The following is a 21,415-nucleotide window of genomic DNA, read 5'->3' as shown; positions in this document are numbered from 1 at the left end:
CAGCTTTTTACTCTGCTTCAGTGTAACTTTTTAAAACTCTGTAAGATAGAATCATATATACACACAGCAGTTTTTATATATCTATTGCATTTAATATGTTGACCTTTTTCATTATTTTAGTATTACTTTCTCCAGAAAAATAAAATAAAAACTTAGAGACAGGTACAATTCTAAAATTAAGTTGATTTGACATGAAATGACCAGCAGGTGTTCACCATTAATGTCTTAATCATCACTTCATTACCTCATTAACTTTAACACTGATTCAGTGTAAATTTAACACCCTGTAGAGTGGGACCATATATGCTCCCAGCAGTGTTAATTTAACACTGGGAGTTTTACTGTGTATGTTCTACATGTTCCTTGTTGTTCTGCATTTGCCAATAAATAAATAAATAGGCTACTTAGTTTGTTTAAAACTGTCATATTTGCTAGATAATAATAGCAAAATAACTTATTTATTTATCACTAAGGGAAGGTTCCTTCAACGCCACAGTCATAATTTTGATTAAATTCAGAATATGCCTGCCTATTCTACTTTTTGTAAAATGCAAAAGGGATTAAGTGAAAATAATTAATCAATACTTGATAAATGGATAATCAGTCCTGACTAGAGCTGTGTGCCAGTCACATTCCAAACGAACAGGGCTGGGTTTCCCGATAACGATTAAACTTAGCACTTATGAGCGCTTTCTACGAGCTACTTAACGAACATTCGTTGTTCATTTACGTGCGTTTCCCAAAGATGTACGTATAACGATCGCTCGCAACTGGGTAATGCAATAATCCTTAATAATAAATAAACATAGATAATAAACAACAAATAAAAAGAATAATCTAAACTATATTATAAAATGCAGAAGGCATTGCGCAGTGGGACGAGTCCTAACTAAATATGAAAAAAGAATATTTCATGATGCACAAATTATTAAAACATTTAATAAGTCATTGAAAAATAATTAATAATATTTTAAAAAATATTAGTGCACATCGGCTGAAGATCATTAGCCTAAATAAGCTTCTGCTACAATTACGAGTCATTCAGTAAGTGACATTTCAGCACTTGACAAAGGGATAGCGACTCGTTAGTAGCACTTAAAACCCAGCTGCGAGCGATCGTTTTACCTTGTAGAAAGCGCTCTTGAGTGCTAAGTTCAATCGTTATAGGAAAACCCAGCCCAGGACCATTTCCGACAGTAAAATGCTCTGCAAAGTTAACTAAAACAACTGCAAAATTTACCTGTAGCCTACAACGGACTCGAAAGCTACAGAGAGTAATAGCTTTGAGCTGTTAAAAGCAGAACAGACCTTAAAGGAAGGATTGTAAATGGTGGATATAATATTAACATGTAATTTGCAGTCCGGATTAGGGTGGAATGGCACAGGCAGACTGCCGGTCTAAAAACCGAGACCGTTTTGACTTCATTCCGTACACGCTGACAGGCAGCTGCTTCTATAAACGGCTTGTGCTTTGTCTCCATGCTCAGTCTGGAAACAGTTAAATGTTTCTAATAACAGCGCGATTTGTAAGTGCATTCCGGTCACGGTATGTATATCAAATGCATATGGTCAAATAGTTCAATTAGTGCTGCTGTCAAATAAGGCTCATGTTTTTGATAATTACGGCAAGTTACATCCAATATTATCGTTGCACCCGCTTGCTTTATTTTAGCTGCGTCACCTTAGCAGCTCCACTCCATCCAGCTGGCTCGCTGACGCTCGGCAAATGTTCGTTGAAGAGACACTGATGTTTTAAGGATAAAACCGCTTCATGCAGTGTTTTTAACGATTTAATGACCTCGGCTGAATTGTCAGGCACTGATAATAACTTAAACGAGGGGTTGTTCTAGTTCACGTTAATGCTACATATTTGCCATGCTATACATAAATGCTTTAATATCATTAATATAATATCGATAACGCGGTCTGGCCGCCTTTCAGCGCTGTAACACCGGCAACGGTAAATGGCAGTGAGCCCAGCTTTTATTTTGAAAAGAGCTTATTGAGGGGGCGTGGCATTACTTTGAAGCAATACCCCTGATTGGCTGACTACACGCGTGGATCGTAGTGACAAACTCTGCGGAAAGATAGTGCCAAAAAGATCTGTAGACTTGTGCAGAAGGATTCGTGAATGCCCTGTGATTTGCAAACACAGATTCAACACTTGCATGCTGAACTTTGCACAGAATGTGTAAGAATGTCTTTTTACAATGGTTGGAAAATACAAGTTAGACTGTGTTTGTTTGCAAATTGTGAGGAGGGCATTTGTAGATTTTTTTAATGGAAAACAGCGAAACAGTTGTGCCAAAATTCTGAAAACAAATGCAACACAATCTACAAACAAATAATGACCCTCATGCGCAGACAAATCACTTTGCATTCATTTAAATTCTGTTTGTCAAGTACAAGTCGATGATTTCTATTTGTGAATCATAAAGAGTTGGTTTGCGGATTTTAAATCTATTTGTAAATCGCATTTTATATTTGTATGTCATGAAGAGTCTGTTCGTGGATTTTTATATATTTGTAGATCTCGTTTTACATTTGCGGATCATGAGGAGTTTGTTTGCAGATTTGGAACCTATTTGCAGATTTGTTTCGTGTTTACAAATTGTAGTCTCTTCATTTTCAACGATTATGGCATTATTTTGTCACCAAAGCGAAACAATAGTGTCAGAATTCTGAAAACAAATGTGACACAATCTACAAATAGAAAATGATATTCATCTGCAAAGAAGTCACTTTACATTCATTCAAATTCTGGTTTTCAAGTACAAGTCACTGATTTCTTTTTGTAAATCATGTTTTATATTTGTGGATCACAAAGACGATTCGTAGATCTTGTTTTACATTTGCGGATCACGAGGACTGTGTTTGTGGATTTTTAATCTATTTGTAGATTGCGTTTTGTGTTTACAAGTTGTAATATCTATTTGTGACTTTTACTCTGTCCATTTTCAATAATATTGGCATCATAATACCCCCATACAGGTGTCTGAAACCCTGCTCATACACCTGTCTGTAATTATCAAGCAACCCTGAACACCTTTAGTATCTGCTTAAACCGTGTTTAATTGGGGTCATAATATTCTTACCCTGCTTTGTTTCACACCTTTGGCACTGCAATGCGGGGTTAACCCTACAAAAGCAGGGCTAGCAGGGTTTCAAAACCCTGGGTAATTTCAGGGATAACCCTAGCCTGGGTTTCCCCATGCTGCCTTGCGCACAAATTTATACACGCTGCAAGTCTAGCATGGAAACCATGGACCATTTTTTCCCAGGAAATAGGGAACCAATCACAGAACGGGGAGGGGGCAGCAAGACGATGACACATCTATGCGAGACACCGAAGCAGTTTTGTTTATCCAACACGGCAGCAGAAGCAAAGTTACATTTCGATGCAGCCTTAGATAGTGTTCGAAGTAGTCTTGAACGTGAGTTTATTTTAAAAAAGCTCAACTTTCGGCGTTAAACAATTTCATATCAAAGAAGGATGTTTGAATATGGCAAGACATAATAGCCACGTTAGTTTTATAGGACCGACCTGCTAGGCGTAATCAATTCGTCTACGAAGTCCATTTAACTTATAAATGGTAAGTGGTATTTATTAGTATGAAATTGTCATTATGCCTGTACTGTGGTTTTGTACAAGTTGTGTTGCTTTTCAAAATCAATATTCAGCTACCGGTTTAGTGGCACAGCTTTCAGCAGTGTGCACACGCACCCGATAAAAGTTGTTGATACTTGAATTTATATCGCTCTACATACTTCATCTGGTATAATTGAAACGATTGGCTATGAGCTACGTACAGACGCATTTGATAGACATTCGTAGCGCCCAATAAACGGCTCTGGGCATTAGTAAACCACACCTCAAATACAAGAAAATTTGCATATGGTTCCCAGACCACGTCTTATTCTCTATGAGACTGGTCTGGTGTTAGCCAGGCTAGGATAACCCCGCTTCTAAATTACAATTGTGAAACGATCCTTAAAGGGATAGTTCGGCCAAAAATGATATTAAACCCATGATTTACTCACCCCCAAGCTGTCCGAGTTGCATATGTCCGTCGTTTTTCAGACAAACACATTTTCGGATATTTTAGAAAATGTTTTAGATCTTTCAGTTGATTAAATGTAATGTTACGGGGTCCACCCATAGTCCACGACCTTTAAGTCCAAAAAAAGTGCGTCCATCCTTCACAAATTAAATCCAAACGGCTCCAGGATGATAAACAAAGGTCTTCTAAGGGTAATCCGCGCGGTGTTGTTGTAGAAATATCTATATTTAAAACTTTTTAAACGAAAATAAATACCTTCCGGTAGCGCCGCCATCTTATTCGTGTCCGCATTCAGGATGAGAGCTTACGCAGCCTACGGAGGCTACTCTGCTGCTGCTCTGTGCCCCCGTCCTCCGAATTTGTCATACGTCACTAAGAAAAGTGCGTACACTACGCTTATAATCTCTCCTGAATACAGAGGAGTCTAAGATGGCGGCGCTACCGGAAGGTATTTATTTTCGTTAATAAAGTTTTAAATATGGATATTTCTACAACAACACCGCGCGGATCTTCCTTCTTTTATTTAATATGAAATTTATAGCATTGTGATATATGGTGCTCAGTAAATTTTAGACAGTGTTAAAAGTGGGACAACTTACCCCGCTCTCCCCTACATATTAGGATTGTTTTAAAGGGTATTGGCCCTTTGACAGCTGGGGTACATATTTTGACAATTTCCAGCTCAACTACTAAAGCATGGCTCTACCAACAAGCATACAAGTACATGCTGATAAAACAAAAGAAGTCACTCTAAAAGTGTGTGCCAGATGTAAAAATGAAAATGTAATTTAAATCGCTTCTTACTGCTGCGCAGATGATAGGACTTTTTATTTAACATTCTAACAGCTATATTATATATAACATTTGCTCATTTAGCACTGTAAGACCAGAATATCGATTTGGAAGATAGAAAAATAGGTCTTAATGAAATGAACCCTGTTCCGGCTCTACAGTTTCGGCTGTATGCGAGGAAACTGTTAATATTTGAAAGTCTCAACGTGGTCAAAATACCATAAAGTGATAATTGGGTGCATTGATCATCGTGGCACAATTCCTTACTCATGTTCCTTCTTTATAGGTATCCTTTCTGCCGGCTTTACTCCATTGCAGCCTTTCCGTGCCTTTGCCAGTTCTGCAGTGGAGCATGCCGAGTTATTCTGCTGGGTTAAGCGCCTCGCAATCTAATTACTCTAATGTCGGCCGTGGTCTTAAATCACACTTATTGGGTAAGTGCACCCGTTTGTCTGTCCTTCAGCAGAGAACCTCCATGCTGCTCTCCGACTAATTATTCCAACTGGATATGAGCAATTGCACTTATTGGCTAGGGCATGGCACCGGCTGCCCGCTCTCCTATTCGCTGCCGGTGATGCCTGCACGCGATTGGCTCCCGGGAGAGATTGGGAGGGGCTTTCTCTCTTTCCTCCCTGTGCCGGAACGTGTGTGGATGCGAGGAGTCTTTCTCTCGTGTTATTTGAGTGGCTGCAGGTACTGGTGTCTGCCTCTGTGCCGGAGGGGTAACGAGAGAAAAAAGAGGACTAGTGCTTGATATCCCCCTCTGGCCTCCCCATCTCCCTGCTCCCTGTCACTCCATCCTTCCTCCCTCCCGGACCACCCGTCAGCAGCTGGATCAACCCGCCCGGACCCTTCTCCCACAACCCCTTTGACTATCCTCACTTCACCGTCCCGTCTCATCAACTCTGTGCGGGTAAGATACAAGCTAAATGCGACTCTGTTTCAGTTCTTTCCTCTCTGCATGTCATTTTCTTTCACTCACACACACACATGCTCTCTCACTCGTTCATACGCACTCGTCTTTACACTGTTTAGCTTTCAAGTTTTCCCTCTGGCAGCTCCTCAAAGGCAAGCGTGCGGAGAGAGATAAGGGAGAATCTGTGAGGTCACTGTTTTCTAGTCCAAACTTAGTTCACACTGAGTACTTAGAGTAAGTGCTTTCTAAGATCTCTGCCTCCTCCCGTAATACCCAGTGGATACAGAAACCGATGCTGTGTGCATACTTCAGTTTTACACACTTTGGTGTTTGTTGATGTTTTTCAATGTTGAAGCGTCACAAAAATATGCACTTCTTCGATTGCAGACATCATGCTGCAGGAGTTATTGAATCGATAAAATGTTCACAACGTAATTTTGTCATAACAATGGTCTACATGGTAAGAAAAACTCTGTGCAAGTACGCAGTTGCTTAGTTAACACATTGCATGCGCACAGTCCTGTATGTTGTATTTAAAAAGTGTTACTTTTAATTGAATAATATAATATGCAGAAACCCCTAATTGATTAGTTTTTCCCAAAAAGTGTAAACACTGGTGTTTTCAACAAGCTCTGTTTTGTAGTTGTGCCTGCGAGCCTTAGGCTTGCTTAGCTACAAGCGTTTGTTTAAGATACGTTTCAGGCCTAAAGGTTTACAGCCCGTGCACAGATAAAACACGATGGTGAGGTTATATAGTCCAGTGATGTAAATATGTACTGCGTAAGATCGAAGTGGTGGAACTAGGGATTGCCAAAAAAAGATGTTGGAAATATTTGTGATTTTGCCAAAAATGATAATAAAATATAATTTGCATGTTTCAAAAATTTGCATGCGTTGGTGAAATTCAAAGAGTGTGACGAAGTATTTAAAGTGAATATGACGTTGACTTTTTACAAGTCGCGCACACACCGTAATCAGATGTGCTGCTACATGATGCTCTGAATGCGCATTTATGCAGTGAAGTGATGTACTCGATGATAAGATTTTATGCATCGTTAAAACAACAATTAAGATATTATCGCAAAGATAAATCTTGCACAGTTTGACACAACTTGAACTTTTTGGCCAAAAGTAAAGTCACTAAAAATGTTGGGTTGTTTTAACCTATAGTTGGGTCAAATATGAATAAACCCATCAGCAGGGTTAATTTAAACCCAAATGGTTGATTCTCACGAAATCCAGGTTTATAAGGTGTCCAGCATCAGAATTTTTTTTGCACATATAAGATTAAGGTCTGAACTTACTATAACCATTATTTTTAGAGGATTTAAAATATTTCTTATAGAATTATTTACATTTTTTAGATTTTCATTATCAAAAATTATCATTACCACAACATGATATTACATTAAATATATGCATTTATGAACTCATGTTTCGGTAATGAAAACTAAAAAGTTGTCTAGGTACTATGTCAAACAAAATTTCTAATTTATCTGGAGAGAAAAAATAAGAACTGCTTACCTGGTAGCCATCTTGAGTGTCACAGTCAATTATGTCCCTTCCAACTATTTTTTTTGAAAATGTTAGTTCCTTGAGGGCAATGATTAAAAATTGTTGCGGAGGATGAGAAAATTGGTCTTGGACACATTTATATTCCTTATTATTGTCTCTACATTTATTAATGATCACCAAATACCACATGTTTCTTTACTGTAAATGTTTGTAGTATAACATGCACTGAAGCTTTTTATTTTTTATATTTTTTATTATAAATATTTCAACACATTCTCACCCCATTTCGTCAATATTTGACGACACTTGACCATTCGTCATATGTTGACGTGAAGGGTATACCTTTCGCGTCATTTTTTGACGAACTGGGGACTTCAATACTATTACGTCCGTTGCATTCTCTTTCCTATTTTATTACCATTTGCGCGTCGGTTTAGGGTTAGATTACGCAAAATTAAACAGTGTACGCGAAATTAAACAGTGTACACGAAATTAAACAGTTGTCACCTGGCGTTGGGGTTAGAAACAGTTGTCACCTGGCGTTGGGGTTAGAGTTAGGTTTGGGTAGGGATGTCATTATGTAAATCTAACCCTAAACCGACGCGCAACTGGTAATAAAATAGGAAAGAGAATGCAACGGACGTAATAGTATTGAAGTCCCCAGTTCGTCAAAAAATGACGCGAAAGGTATACCCTTAACGTCAACATATGACGAATGGTCAAGTGTCGTCAAATATTGACGAAATGGGGTGAGAATGGGTTGAATATTTCCATGTCAAAGAACCCAAATCCAGTCATGGACACGTGCCGCTAATTAAATTTTTAAATGTGGAAAAAACAAAAAAAATTGGTTTGTATGATGTCATTTGAAATCATGTGCAAAATAGTACATGAATAGATGTTTATAACTATATGCTTCTTATTTTGATACTCTGCATTTACTTTTTTTTATCAAAATGTTTCATGACACCTCATAAGTCTAATTTTGCGAGAATCACCCAAATGCTGGGGTTGCTTCAACCCATAGTTGAGTTACAACAACCCAGCATAGGGATATTTATGGGTTTGTCCATATTTGATCCAACTATGGGTTGAAACACCCAGCATTTTCTAGAGTGCAATTTCCAGTCTGTTTGATTAACAGTGTTCTGGCATTTGTCATTTTTACAACCACGTTAAACGTGTATGTATCTCCATCTCTGTGTCCATACCTTAGACAGGCTGATTGATCACTTCTTGTAGCGGTTTTAAAATGATGCAAGGTTATTGGAAGCGATGAATAGCTGGAAGCGATGAATAGGTGTCTTAATTAACACATTTATTCCTCTGGTGCCACGCTGGACTGTTTCCAAAAGTGGGATACAGATAAAGCGATTGCTCAAACAATAATCAGATCTTCAGCTAACTTAATGTGCTACATGAACATAGCACGACTGAGGAGTTTGTCTGTACTGTATTTATCTTCCTTTAAAAACTGAGCATTGATCTGTCCAGCTCTGTAGCATCTTGTGTCCCGCCAGTCCTTGTAAATGGTTCTCAAAAAAGCTATTAGACGCATACAATATATTTAACATTAATTTCATGCATTGTCTGCCTCCTCCATTGTTTTATTATTGACAATCATAACCCGCATCATCACCTATGCATTGGGAGTTAGTTTTAATGTATTATTGTTACTATTTTTATTTATTTATTTATTATTTTTCTTTCTATTTATTTATTTAAAATGTATTATTATTATTACATATTTTCATATAGGAATCAATAGGATTGTTATTATTATTTTTGCAGATTATTGTCATTGTGTCACTCGCAGCATATATGAGACAGTCTCCTCCTAAATGCAACAAACATGCCTGACTTTTTTATTTAAAGTTTATCTTATTTACATTTAGTCATTTCACAGACGCTTTTATCCAAAGTGACTTACAAATAAGGTAACAATGGAAGCAAGCCAGATCAACAAAAGAGCAGCAGTGCATAAGTGCTCAGAAAACTAGCCTCACTTCTAACACAGTACACACAGCCGTAAACACTTTTTTCTTACATATTTCTTTATCTTAAATTTTTCAAATGAGTTGCTTAATGTGAGAAAAAAAAATCTTTATACATGGATTTTCCACTAAGAAGTTTTTCATATCGCTATCGCATAGTAGACCTTATTTTGAGTGGGACAAATTTTGTTAAAAGCTGGGGATGAGAGTTTATTTCTTCCCATAGGCCCACCCATTTTTTTTTTTTTTTTGTTAGCATGGGGCTTAGGACTTTTTAGTTAGTTCCACAACAGAAAGTTGCTGGTCATTAAATCTATGAATGTTGTTGAACAGCATAGAGTGTAAACAATAGAAAAATAGCAAAATTGTTAGAAATACATAAATATTCTTTTATGCCTTTTTCCAAAATCTTGCATGAACATAAGGTTGATATGTCTGTATAGAGCCAGATGGTAGTCACAAGGTAAAGTGTGATGAAAGAAGAATAGATTACTGTGGATAGATAACACGGATGAGATATAAAGTAACTGCACACTAACTTCGGTTTATTTACAGAAACATATCTTGTTTTTATTTAATTTTTTTTCTAATTTGCACTCCACAAACGTTTGCGTTTTTTCCATTATATGATTATTAGTTTATTGATGTTCATGGATGTTTATTTAAGCTAGATTTAAACAAAAAAAATTGTAAAATAAAATAAGAAACTTTTGTTTAAATGTAGCTTAAATAAATTGATTGCAATCACTTACCTTAAAAAATTGAGTAAATTGAATGAATACGTTTTTCAGTGCATATAAATCAGTTAAAAATTACATTGAAAGATCATATAATCTCATAATGCCATCTCTGTTTACTCATAAATAGCTCAGGGCTTTTATTTAGCTGATTTTAAATAGTGGTGGATGCCAAGTACAATACTGCGGTAAACACTTTCATTACCGTGACAGTCTAAATCCTTGAGATATAATAAACTTTATAATAAATACTAGGTTCTCGGCTAAGGAAGTTATTTCACTGACAGCTTGAGTATTTTGACATGTTCATGTCAGACGGTGTGGATTTGCTCTGCACTTTTATTTTGCGATTTCTGTTTTAGCTGTGATACTTTAGCTTATCACATATAGCATGACTATGATTACAAATACGGGTTGATTTTTAAGCTAGAGTAAATTGGAAATGTCATCGATGAGGGCTTATATTGCTAAACCACTTTAGATTAGTTTCAGTTGCGTATTTATTTCGCTGTATATGTTCATCGTCTCAAAACAGATGCATAAAGTTTTGGGAAAAGCTATTACTTGCCAGACGAGTTCAATTATATTCTCTCTAACAAGACATGTTTTTTTCCGCTGACGCCCGTGATCTCGAAGCAGCTGGTCTTTTTGTGCTTTGGCTGTTTTTTCCTCCGGATCTCACGCTGTCCTGGCTTCCGAGTTGCTGGTTCGGCAGAGTTGCGGTATCAAAAGGCCTCTGCCATTCCTTGGGCTTCCTCTCCATTCCCTATCTGCCAGGAAACCACGGGAGCCTGGATATCACTTCGGACTGAGATCCAAACTAATACGTACACAAAGATTGTTTTAAAAATGCTATTACTGTAGTGCCTGTTTACAGGATGTGAAAATAATCCAGCTTGACTTGACAGAGCAGGATATATTTTATGTATTTACAGTATTAAATTTCTGTAAAGACAGTTAGTTTTTCCTCTCATCCTCGCTGTGGCCGGATAGGTACGCAGGTCTCCTCCGCATGGCTGTGGAGTACGTTAAAAACGTCATGCCTGTCTCATAACTCTTAAGCAAATGCAAAGTGTTGCCGAGGGCTGAAATTGAATGCCGCACCTTTTCAAAGTAAAGGCCGGAAAGAATTATAGCCTATGAAATCCCGGGCCTTTTGTCTCTTCGCAAAACCACTCTGCAGTGTAATTTAACCCGCCGATGGTCCGTGAGATCAATCAGGACCAGGATGCTGAGGGGGCGGGGATGAAGGGAGTGAAACCAGCCCTGGACCCCCGCTGCTGTCGTTCTGAATGCTTGGCTGGGTGGTGCTGCTATTTTTATTTTTTCCAGTGTGTGATGTAGTGGAGACGTTCTGGAAAAGGTTAGGGAAACATTGCAGGCTTCTCTGAATTTGCAGATCCGTGGGTCACGTAAGCCTAACTGATCCCGCTGACTGTTTGATTAAGTCAGGTCATCCTGTTGTTAATCTGTCAATGATCCAGTTTAATCACTCCTGGAGTCCAGGCTATAAACTATGTCTAGGAAAGCATGCAGTCAGTTGACTTGTGCTACCTTCCTGTGTTTTCTGGTGGCAGAGATGGGAATCAAAGTCTGGAAATTTACACAGTTTAGTTTACTTTATAGCAGGGGTGTCACTATTCTCCAAATCCTCAATTCGGTTACATTTTCGATTCTAAGGTCACATTTTGATTAAATTCTCAATTTTTACATTCTTTTTAAAGCACAAAAAAATGCCATTTTTAGACTAGACTTTTATGAAATATAATATCTGACCTTGTACCCGGAGATGCCCTGCCATGTTAGTCGTGCAGCCAGTGGAAAATATGGTACACGAACACACCTGATAAAACGAAATTGCTGAATTGCTGAAACACGTTACGAAGACTGTGAACTATGTAGTACTGAATTGTGGAGTTAGCCTGTCAAACAGTTTTTGTAAATCAGGATTATTTTGGGTGGGACTAAAATGGTGGTTGATATTGCACTTAAGCCAGCGAGCATGGTCCCACCACTAAAGCAGTCTCGAGCATCCATTTAAGTTGCAGCAGTATTTGAAATTTAAAATGTACAGCAGCTTTCTCGCGAGTGGGCGTGGTTTCAACTCAGACAGTGGACACACCCCCAGCGTTTGATTGTCCCTTCCCTTTTTTTACAAGATTTTGAGAACTTATTTACTCTGTGTTTTTTATCATTAAAGGAGCATTTCACCCGTAGAAACATTAATCTTTATTGAAAGTGTGTCATATTTGTAGTCGAAATGTAACATACATTTCGAATTTGGTGCCTATTTGACCGAGAAAAGGGGTGTTTGTAGTCTGACTCCCTCAACAAAGATACAGCACTTCCTTCTTTCAATGATGCAAAATTATGATTTTTACATCATTGAAAGAAGGAAGTGCAAAACTGAAATCTGTATTTCTCCTGTCTCAGTGGCAACTAAGGAAATGATGCACGACTATTAAAAAACATGACTGGGGTTCTAACTATACAAATATTAATGCAAATGGGTGAAGTGTCCCTTTAAAATATATGAAATATATTAAAATATGTCTGTGTGGTTAACACGATCGCCGCAAACTCTTTATTTTTCAATCACTCCGCAAAGAGACTTAAATTACTCTGCTGACTTTTGACATACAGATATGATTTATACATCATTTAAAACATTAAAGTGTCTATTTTTTTCTGTCCACTCCCAATAAAAACAGAATGTTGTGCTTTTCGCAAAATTAAGAAAATAAACATGATGCGCGTTTTGTTCTCTCTCCCTCAGTGAAGTCCTTTCAGAAACGCATCAGAAAAATTTACTGTAACTTAACGAATACTTGTCATAGAAACAAAAGATACATGTCTACATAATGCTTGAAATGTCAGCTTTTAAATGATGTAAGTGAGATCGAAAACATATATTGTCATTCGGTGTAAACTGTATGAGAAGGAGGAGAGGTACCGTCTTTCTCCTGTTACCTGTTTGTCTGTAATGAGATGAGATCGCCACACCCCCGCGCCATTGAAGTGACCGAGCAGAAACATCCGTGAGTGATGCGCAGTGATGCGCGGCCAAGATGGCGACGGCAGGCACCGCCTACTTTAAGCTTCAAAAACGATCTTCAGAAACCTATGGGTGACGTCACGGACACTACGTCCATCTTTTTTACAGTCTATGCTTTAATGTCATTTAACCGGGAAGTAGAGGGCTGTAGTACAAACCGGACGTTCGCTGTAGGCTTTGAAGAGGGACTTCTGTTAAAGAAAATATATCGCCTGGCAGTGAACTTTTGAACTTTATCATTTTACAGGTATTATTTATGCTATTATAGCAACATTACACACTAACTAAAGTTTGAAAATGGGATCAGGAAGAACGTGACCTTTAACTGTGACAAAGTCTTTTTTCAATGTTTAATTGTTTTCTATATTAAATAATACAATAATTCTGTGAAAAATATAACTTTGTCATCTTCAATATTTAGTAAGGCCATATCAAAGATTTAAATAAATAAGTGAAATCAAAATTCAAAGATTTAAATAAAGATTTTACAGACAAGGTTTCAATTTCTTAAAAAAATAAATTTTACTCGTCCTTGTGTTCTTCTGTATGACTTATTTTCTTTTTCTTCTTTACAAAGTAAATGGTGGCTGTGAGTCACTATTCACGTTCATTGTATGGGAAAAAAGTCCAAACAGGTTGACTGCAAAATGTATAGCGTACTGTACCTATGCACTTCGAGTCATATAATATGCCAGGACAAATCTTAAAGAGATTGTGAAGCCTGTGTTATCGCTCTGTCCTGACAACATTGCTGGATCTCAGCGTTTTTGTTTGATTAAAAACACACAGGAGTTTGTTGCACACGTTAGATGGAAGAGAAGGGCTGACAGCTTAACTACTGATTCTTCAAGCCTCTTAGGCTAAGCCATGGCACTCTCGTGATGAACGCCTTCTTTACATTCTTGCTTCCTTTCCTTTTTTACTCTCTTTCTCTCTCTCTTTCACTTTCTCTCTCCCTCTCTTCTCATTGAGCAGTGGGATCAGTGACAGAGTGATTCATGCAGTGCTGAGGCTTTATTTAGACATAATCCGTTGAGTGTCACTATGGCATAAGGCTCTGGTCAGGTTCTCCTACCATGCGCTCGCCTTCCTTTACGCTAACGTGTGTATGGGTCACATGACATGACGTCCAACCATGAATGATGCAGCATTTTCCCATCTGCCTTGCCCCTGTTATCAGGGCATCGGCATCGTTTCCCTATAAGCGTCGCACGGAGGAGAGAGAGTACGGCCACTTTCGGTTACAAAACCTTAAGCCTCGAAAGCTTTTACTAAAAGCTCTTCCTCATGTTCGGCATCTACTGAGGCCCTCCCACCTTTTTGCTGGCAAAGCCTTCGATCCGGAGCAGTGTGACCGTAGCGATAGCCAGATTGAACCCCAGCGGGGTGGGGTGTGAGGGTAGAGGGTGTGACTTGCTGCCTGGAAAGTCTTTTTAGGTCCTGAAATGGACCCCTGAGTGTCACTTACAATCTTAAACCTGTACACATCAAGCGTGTTTTGACGCTTGGGTCTGTTTTGTCAGCTGCTTAGGATATTTCTTGGCTTGGTTTCCTTTCAACAATAAATATGCTTGCCTGACACACTTTCCCGGGCCGATCGCGTTCACTCATCCAAAGCGGGCTAAGTCAGCAATAACTGTGGGTGTGTGGTGGGGAGACAGAGATTGAGAAAGGAGGCTTGAGATCCTCTCAGCCCCGGTACCGTTCACTGTGTGTGTATGTGATTTGCATCTTTATATTAGCTGCCAGTATATTTACAATAAATGAGTGATTATTGTTATAATGAATATTTTTTTCATTTGACGGTTAGTTTTGTTTAACTTGTTTCACAATCCCTCTTTGTTTTCCAGTTCGCAAGCATGAAAGTGTTAAGACAAAGACATTTTAATAGTGTAATTGTTTTAAGGCTTCAGTAGAAAAACATATGTTATTAGATTAATTTCTGTACTTTGTGTTATTAGATCAATGCACATAAAGTAATGATTAAATATAATTCTGTTAGCATTCCTTGCTTTTTGCATTAAACATTTTGAATAGTAAAAAAAGTAAAAATGTCATTTCTGTGGTTAAAAAAACTAAATATAGAAATATATATTGGTGCCAACCAAGTGCCCAACAGCATTTGGGCTAGATCACTTCCCCCCCTAAAACTGTTTTCCTTTGATAATAATTTTGATAATGAAACTATACACCCTTGCTTCATTTAGTATACGCAAATGTAAATAGGGAATGTTTATCATTTGCACGTGTTTCAAAGGCTTGCAAATGTTAACATTCAAGTGATTTTAAACCATTTAGCCACAAAAAAGGCACTAAAGTGAGCAGATTCCTGTATGAACAGACGCACATGTGGTTAAATGTGTCCGGTCCAGCTCCAGTCAGACGTGATCATCCTTCAAAGATCAGAACTCTTGATGTGTAAACTTTAGAAAGAGTTGCGCTACTGTTTCTCATAATGTATTAACATACATTTGGCAAATATAGCAATGAAAAATTTAAAGTTTTTATGTTGGGCGACTGTTTATGCTGCGCCGTTTGGAATTCACCCTCCGTCTGTGTGTGTGTATGTGTGCGCGTTTAAGTACACTCAAAAGTACATACATGGAGAGACACGTTTAATAAAGCAAGCTAACATAAAATCTTTCTGTTAACAAAGCCCAGACTCCACAAACGGCAACAAAAACAAAGTGGTCAAACCTACCACCACGAAACATAACAAAGTGTTCCAGCCAATAAACGACAAGAAGGATTTGGGAGTGGGGGTTGGGCGCGTTCATGACTCTTTCAGAAAGCATAGAAGGAAGGGAGGAGGAGGGGAGGAGTTAGCTAAGCTCCCTTTTGTTTGACAACACTTCGAATGTCAACAAGAAGTGACGTCACACAGATTCACTTAGAGCGCCTTTAAATCTGTGTCATTAAAGGAATATTCAATTTTCTTAAAAGAAAAATCCATATAATTTACTCACCACCATGTCATCCAAAATGTTGATGTCTTTCTTTGTTCAGTCGAGAAGAAATTATGTTTTTTGAGGAATACATTGCAGGATTTTTCTCATTTTAATGGACTTTAATAGACACCAACATTTAATACTTAACTCAACACTTAACAGTTTTTTTCAACAGAGTTTCAAAGGACTCTAAACAATCCCTAACGAGGCATAAGGGTCTTATCTAGCGAAACGATTGTCATTTTTGACAAGAAAAATAAAAAATATGCACTTTTAAACCACAACTTTTTGTCTAGGTCGGTCCAGCGCGACCTAACGTAAATGCGTAGTGACGTAGGGAGGTCACGTGTTACATATATGAAACGCACATTTGCGGACCATTTTAAACAATAAACTGACACAAAGACATTAATTAGTATCAGATGACATACAACAACATAGGAACTGTCCTCTTTCAACACACTTGTAAACACTGTGGCGGAGTTTTGTGTTCGTCCTCTGTGACCTCTTGATGTCATGACGTATTACGTGAGGTCGAGCTGGCGCATCACAACCGGATCTAGACGAGAAATTGTGGTTTAAAAGTGCATATTTGTTATTTTTATTGTCAAACATGACAATCGTTTCGCTAGATAAGACCCTTATGCCTCGTTTGGGATCGTTTAGAGTCCTTTGAAACTCCGTTGAAAAAAACTGTTAAAGTCGCCATGAAACGGAAGTAGCGATTGCCTTATTTTTCCCGTGGTGACGTATATCCGAATGAAACGGCTTTTGAGATGAAATAAGGCAGGGCTGGATTTGAATTTGTCCATCGAGATCTGATTGGATCGTTTGAAGTTGGGTCGTGTTGCTAATTGCTAATCACTGCGATCTTCTCCCGGACCCCGCCCACCTGCCATACTTTTGACCGGAAGTGAAGAGAGATCGTTTTGAGGAGGGGAGGAGATTTGCATTTTTGATTAAAGATTATGAGCACACACGAATTTAAAAAAAATAATGAAGCTCACAGATAAGTCATTTGTTAATAATACCACACTATTAAAAATACATATATAGTTTTTCATTTCAATTTCATTGCGACTTTAAGTGTTGAGCTAAGTATTAATTGTTGGTGTCTATTAAAGTCCATTAAAATGGGAAAAATCCTGCAATGTTTTCCACAAAAAACATAATTTCTTCTCGACTGAACAAAGAAAGACATCAACATTTTGGATGACGTGGTGGAGTAAATTATCTGGATTTTTCTTTTAAGAAAATGGACTATTCCTTAAATGTTAATCAAACAACTCAAGACAAAGAGAAAATCACTAGCTCTAAAAAAATTATAATTATATTTAATAATAAAGACAGTATTATTATTAATTTGATTTGATTTCTGTACCTAATGCTAATTTGAGACGTTACTTAATGTGCAACTTTGTTCATTTTTATAAATGTTTGTAATTTCTTTATTTGCTCTTATTTGATTTTCCCCACCCTTTTATTTCCTGATCCGAAAAATGATCTGATCTGTGCCTCAAGAACTGTAATGTGATCCGAACCGTGAGTTTTGTGATCCGTCACACCCCTAAACACATATTGCTAGACAGGAAGGGACCATAATCTACATTAAGCTTTAATCGCGCTTAATCTATAGCAGAATAAAAGTTTTTGTTTACATCATATTATATGTGTGAACTGTGTATATTACCTTGTATAGATAAATGCACACACATGCATGCATATATTTAATAAATGTTTACTTGTGTATATACATTTGTTTATTTATGTAGTATTTATATTATATATATAAACATAAATACTTAATATATAAATATATATTTTGTTTCTTAAAATAATACATGCATGTGTGCATATTTATATATACATAATTATTAAACACAGTTCACACACACATATGATGTGAACAAAAACTTTTATTCTTCTATAAATTAATCGTTATGCATCCCTAAATTTAATTTTTCTCCAAATTTATGCATGGATATGTAAGAGAATAATACAAGTGTTTTTAATAATATAGTCAGAGAGATGTTGGTTTTGCTGATTGTTGATGATTACTGGCTGTGATTTATCACAGTGTGTTTAAGCAGTCACGTCACAGGAAAATAAGTGAACAGTGTTCCAATGTGAAATTAGCTAGGGTCCTTATCATTGCCCGAATCTGTGTACAGGATATACTGTACTGATTCACAACCTCGGCTGATACGTTTACAACATATTTTTTCTGGCGCTGATGTAAACTGGTTAAAGCAGCGAATGCTTAAATTGCATAAGCAGAGTTTATGCAGGGTCCATACATATCTATGGCTTGCACTACTGTTCTGATCCACATTTTAATGTGATGGGTTGCATGTTTGTAATGTACAGTAGGATACCTAGGCAATTCAAACCTCTGTTTGAAACACTTAAGATACAGTATTATTTATCTTTGTATTATTATCCTAAGATAGAGCTGATATATATTTACACTGTAAAAAAATTCCGTAGAAATTTGCAGCTGGGTTGCCGGTAACTTACCGTAGATTTAAATTTATGTTATTACTGGCAACATTTTGTTTAAAGTTAAATTAACATAAAACGTTTACAAGTCTTTGTCTTTACAGAATAAAACTAGAAAAACTGCATCAAGCAAAACATTCTGGGAAACAAAATCTGAAGCAAAAAACAGAAAAAGGTTGATGATGATTTCTGGTTCCCAGAATGCTTTGCATGAGGCTGTTATTGTATAGTTTTATTCTGTAAAGATAAAGGCTTGTAAATATTTAAAATTTATTCAACTTTGAACAAACTCTTGCCAATAAATTTAAATCTACGGTAATTTACCGGCAACCCAGCTGCAATAACATTGTAATTTCTACGGATTTTTTTACAGTGTAGATATACGATATATATTGTTGAATATTTTCAAATAATATAACGTTTTATAGCTTTATCCCCTAGCCCTAGTTATGGAGAAATGCTGTGTGTTAGGCCAAATATCGAGTTTATCCTTTGTTGTTATTTTGTGAATAAAGGCTAGGTCAATGCCCTTACACATTACTTCATCATTATTAAGGTAAGCTGCTGAGTTCATATTGATCCTTTCTGTTCATGTACCTTTAATATTTTAGATGATACAGTCCTGTACAGCGAGAGAAAGACTGATTGAGTACTTTGGAACAGGGCCATGAAATACTGTTTATACATTACACCACAAATGATGCACATACATTTTCTATGTCATGAGTGATAGAAACGTTTACCCAAACCATACGTGAAGGATTTCACCCATGGTGAAGACACTAAACTCAAAGTGTGGGCAATGCATGAATGATTTAAATGTAATGTAATTAACAGGATCTATTTGATTTTTTTGACATTTTAACAGCACATCAGAAGTTGAGACTCAATCTTCTTCCTGCAGGAAAATCTGAGCCGCAGATTAGTTAACACTCGGCAATTTCTCCCACAAGGTTGGGGGATTTGATCTATGGGTTAATTCCCCTCTATCTTAACTCGATGAGAGCTGTCTGTGACATCACAGCAGTATCCTCCACTGCGCTAATACCTCGGCGGTGAAGGTATAAAGCAGAAGATATCACTATCTATTCTTCTCTGGAGGGGCGAGGTACAGAGCTGAGGAGATATTCAAATCTGCAACGTGCCTTTGAATTTCTAAAGGAGCATTTTTGCTGGATTAAAACTTGAAGGCCTCTAAAGGAGAACCTCTCCAGGCATATAGATGTGAAAGTGTCAGGCGTTCTTGCATGTCTCCCTTTCTTTATGCAATGCTAATTTACAATCTTTTACTTTGGCATTTACCAGCTCTTTTGAAGCCATTTCAGGGCAAAGCTAATTATTGCTTTTTTTCTACCATGTATATGAAAACACTTTTAAATTTATAATAATATGCCTTGTATAATTTTTCCTATGAATCAATAAATCTTACATGTATCCATTTGACAGACGCTTTTAGTAGGATGGTCTTTATAATGGGTCAATTTTTTTTTTAATGTTCAACTCTCACCCCCAAATGTGTTAGAATATCAATAAAAACACACTGTGCAAAATTTTGAATTCTTCCTACAATATCTAGAGGTTGCTCAAAGCCTTTGAATATGACTAAAATCACATATTTTTGCAAAAACTTTACCATTTAAAAACGCACAACACACATAAAACTTGCTTCTTGGAGAGTAACTTTGTTCCAGTTATTTCAGTCTCTTCTGATCCGAGTAACTTATAGCGGTTGCATAGCAGTGTTGCTTCAGTGTATATTGTCTATTGTGCTCAGGGGCGGAGTGGGACCCAAAAATCTACCGGGAAATTTCATAGACCACCAGCCCTCCATGGTAAAAAAAAAAAAAGCAAATGCTGAAATCTAAAATTACAATAAAATGACTGCACAACAACATGAAATACCAAGTGTAATAACTATTATTTAAAAGATCTTAAAGTCAACAACAGTTCCTAGTTTTAGGTAAGATTAAGCTTACTATGGTTGCAAAGCAGTTGCTTATAAAATGATTAAGCCTGTTTGGAGAGAGATGTTTTATGTGACAAAATGTCAGTCATCGTGTGATAATGAAAATATAACGCAACTTGCGTGTTCTGAGCAGGTGTTGTCAATGAACAGGCTGTAAACTGTTGGCTAAGTTACATACACTCGTGAAAAACTGATGCTGATTATCTGGGAAACATTCTCTAACAGCAGTCAAGTTGTCATTGTTTGTGTCAAAGTTGTGCATTTGTTGTAACATTAAAACAGAGATCAGACTTACTCTGTGCTGCTCAAAGTGATGCTCGGAGCTCCATTCCTCTGTGGTGTGCGAGGCTATGCTTTTTATTGGTTGTTGCGTTAAATCTTACCCAGATACAACAGTCCTATTTTCTGATTGGCTATTGTGTAGCCTCTTTCTTTATTTTTTGATTGGCTGATAGAACTCCAGGGGAGACGGGCTTGATAGAGAGAGCGGTGCGGCCAGATACATTTTGAGCGCTAAAGCATATTAAATATATGATAAATAGTTTTTAGTGTGGCCAGAGTGCACAACTAAAGACTGAAAGCACGGCTATTATCAGACCGGCCTTCGCGGCCTTAAAACACTACCGGCCCACCGGGAAAAGTCCCGACTTTCCCGATTGCCACTCCGCCCCTGATTGTGCTTCACACATTGAAGCTTTCTTGCTTTGAAAGACACATCACAACTAAAACAGGTGGTCAAATAAGTCCATTGCTGCCATAAGTATATATTATTAAACAATTATACATGCTAGCACAAAGTATCACATTATACGCGAAAGTGTTAAACTTCAAAGGTCTTGAGCAACCTCTAAATATTAATTAATATTGAAAAAAAATTGCCCAATTTTTTTTTATTCAAACATGTTGGTGGGGTGAGAGCATGAACTTTTAAA

General features: G+C 37.3%; 1 protein-coding gene across 9 annotated transcripts in view; it reads left to right on the top strand.

Annotated features, from left to right (window-relative positions):
* Positions 1 to 5,501: 5,501 nt before the first annotated feature.
* The window catches only part of pcbp3 (poly(rC) binding protein 3), an 83,239-nt gene continuing 67,325 nt past the window's right edge, over positions 5,502 to 21,415 (top strand). For 4 of the 9 annotated variants that reach the window (XM_065252193.2, XM_065252191.2, XM_065252190.2 and 1 more), the window contains exon 1: positions 5,503 to 5,766. The gene's annotated coding sequence lies outside the window, so the exon portion shown is untranslated. Of the gene's footprint in view, positions 5,767 to 21,415 lie in introns of all 9 variants that reach the window. The other 5 variants (XM_065252189.2, XM_065252197.2, XM_065252195.2 and 2 more) reach the window with 3 other exon arrangements.

This window comes from Paramisgurnus dabryanus, chromosome 15 (assembly GCF_030506205.2).
Source record: "Paramisgurnus dabryanus chromosome 15, PD_genome_1.1, whole genome shotgun sequence".
NCBI lineage: Eukaryota > Metazoa > Chordata > Actinopteri > Cypriniformes > Cobitidae > Paramisgurnus > Paramisgurnus dabryanus.
This window is presented reverse-complemented; position numbering and strand designations above follow the sequence as displayed.